We start from the raw sequence: 3,208 nt of genomic DNA, 5'->3' as shown, positions 1-3,208 counted from the left end.
AAACCTAAAAAAAGATTATGGCATTCTCAGGAAAGAGGAAAAGTATGTTTGGAAATGATAACAATAACCAACAAATTTTAGAATTTAAAAAGCTTTTTGGCATGCATTGTCTTGTTTTTTGAACCCACAAAATATATTATGATCCCATTTTATACGTGTGAAATCTGAGAATGACATAGGCAGGACTTTATTTTGTGATTCTTCTAGGACTTACCACTCAAGTCTGAGATGATACAAATGAGTAAATTGGGAGTGTGGTGAGTACTTTAAAAGAAAGCCCAGGAAAGTTTTCACTTTGTTGGTAACTATTTACACAAGATTTATGACAGATAATGGAGTCAGTTTCTACAGCAAAGGGGACCCATCCATAAATGCCATAATCTTTCAGGAGCTCCGCTGCAAGGCATGTAGAGTGTATACATATCTAAAACCTGTTCTTGGTATTTCTAAAGCAGTCAACTCCCACATCTATATATACTGCATCCAAAGGTTGTTTATGTATGATTCCATCTCTTGTTTTCTTCCCCATTAGCTCAATATGTTGCACAAGAGCTAAAAGAGTTTTTGATGTAGGAATCCACAGTAGCATTTTCAGAGGAATCTCTGAATTCCCTGAAGATTTTATTCAGAAATACCTGTTGCAAATAAACACAGCTTTTAAAAAATGTATTACACACTTTCTTTTTTGAGGAGGGGACCGTAGCTTTCAACAGATTCTTGAAGGAGGCTATTCTTTCCACCCCACCCCCAGATTAAGAACTATTATTTTAGTGATAGAAACTAATTTTGATATTGTTCTAAAAGCCAGACATCCTAGAAAGGAAATCTGTCCCCTCCCTCCCGTCACCACAATCATTATTTCTTCCTCCTCCAACATAAGTTACCTGAAACTACATTAAAAGAATGTATGTTCTTTAGTCACAGTTTGAATTTTCCACACCATTGTTATCCAGGTAATTGGGGGGTGCCTGGAGAAAAATATAGATGGCACCACAAGGTACTATGGGGTTTTTTGTTTGTTTGTTTGTTTTAGTTGGAGTCTCACTCCACCGCCCAGGCTGGAGCACAGTTGCATGATATCCCAAAGTATTTTCATCAGCATCATTTTTAAAACTGCTTGTTTTAAAATCGAGCAGCAACTGAAAGTACACCAAGGTATTCTGGGTCTACATAATAAATCAAACAGGGATTTAAATAAAACTTTTTTTTTTTGAGTCGGAGTCTCACTCCGTCGTCCAGGTTGAAGTGCAATGAGACACTCACGGCCACCCCAGCGTCCACTTGCTGGGCTCAGGAGATCCTCCCGCCACAGCCTTCCAAGTAGCTGGAACTACAGGCACGCACCACCATGCCGGCTAATTTTTTTTAAAAATTTATTGTAGAGATGAGGTGTCACCAAGTTGCCCAGGCTGGTCAAGACCCCCTGGACTAGGCAATCCTATCGCCTCGACCTCCCAAAGTGCTGGAATTACAGGCTTGAGCAACCGTGCCGGCCTGCTGTGGGTTTTTATAACATACTTGATATCCCAAAGTATTTTTGTGGGCATCATTTTAAAACGGCATGTTTTAAAATCGAACACCAACTGAAAGTACTCCAAGGTATTCTGCGTCTACAAAATAAATCAACCAGGAATTTAAAAAAAAATTTTTTTTTTTTGAGTCAGTCTTTGTCGCCCAGGCTGGAGGGCAGTGACACACTCATGGCCACCCCAGCTTTGACCTGATGAGCTCAGGCGATCCTTCCGCCTCAGCCTTCCAAGTAGCCGGAACTACATGCGTGCGCTTCCACGCCCGGCTAAAATTTTTCGATGTATTGTAGAGATGATGTCTCACCAAGTTGCCCAGGCTGGTCTCGAGCCCCTGAGCTCATGCAGTCCTCTCCCTCTGCCTCCCAAAGTGCTGGGATTACAGGCTTGAGCCACTGCGCCCGGTCTGAAATAAAACTTTTAAACAGAGCTGGATTATCTGGTAGGCAAGTAAGCCTGTGTTTAAGGCATCAGCAAAGTCTGAGCAAGATTGTAAACGAATCCTCAAAATGAACCATTTAATAGCTAACTGGTATCGGCTTAGTGCGTGTGGCTGTTGTTGATGCTTACACACACATCAATCACTTAAACTCACCAACAGCTCTGTAGAGCAGGGACCACTCTGATCCCACCCCCCTTCCCCACCTCCATCCCCTTTGCAGTAGAAACGAGAAGTGTAGGGAAGGAGATTCAGGACAGTGTGTGAAATTGGTCTCTGAATCACTTGAGACCCTTCCTCTTGAAACCTGAGCACATTTTCTGGTCTGGGAATAAGGACTCATTCAGAACGGAGTCCCATCTGCCAGTAACTCCCTCCCCACTTTCCTATATGCTTACCGGCAGAACTCTTCCCCATCCGTATGAAATAGATCTTATCTTTTCCGAGCCACCCTTAGGCCAGGGATCACTCTTGTCGCCCGGAGAAAGGTCGCCCAGACTTCGAAGGGGGGGAGGCGGGGAAGGAGCCGCCGGCGCGCAGGCCCACTCTGCGCCATGAACTCGGCTAACACCTCCAGCACCCTGAGCCCCACGCTCCAAAGTCGGGTTGGAGCGGGGTAAGGCCGAGCGTGGCCTCCAAGAGGTGGTGCCGACCCTCGGTGGGGCTCTTGCAGCCGGGAGGGGGGAGCTTCGCAGCGTCTTATGACCCGCAGAGGGAACGGCACTTTGCCTGCCACATCAAACACCGCGGCTCGATTTGGCAGTTAGGAATCCCCAGCAGCTTTCTTCTGCCAGGGGGGTTGAACCGGGGAGGAAGGTAACCTGGAGGAAACGCATTTCACAAAGAGACCTCGCCCCGAGAGCCGCACGAGGCTTTAGCCGGGGGCGGGGAGAGCAGCGGCGCCCGAGGCGGAGGGGGGCGCCGAGGGGGATGGGTGGGTGGAAGGGAGCCCGGGGCGCCCGCCCCGCCACGCTCCGCGGGGCTCTGGGCGCGGGCCGCTTCCGGCCGGTTCCCTGGGAGAGTCTCGCGTGGGGCGCCTGGAGAGGTGTCGCGTTAACAGCACGGGCAGGGAGAAGAGCACTTTCTCTGAAACGCGCGAGCTCCTCCTCCTTCCTGCAGTGGAGAGGCGCGCGAGCCCGCCGCAAGAGTCGAGGGGCAGAGGCCGGGGGGCCTCTTCCGCCAGCCGGGGGGGAAGAAAGAGGAGGGCGGGCTGGTCACGGGAGGCAGGGGCGGGCCGCCGGCG

The sequence above is a fragment of the Carlito syrichta genome, unplaced genomic scaffold, assembly GCF_000164805.1.
Source record: "Carlito syrichta isolate Samal-C Ts95f unplaced genomic scaffold, Tarsius_syrichta-2.0.1 Scaffold303068, whole genome shotgun sequence".
NCBI lineage: Eukaryota > Metazoa > Chordata > Mammalia > Primates > Tarsiidae > Carlito > Carlito syrichta.
This window is presented reverse-complemented; position numbering follows the sequence as displayed.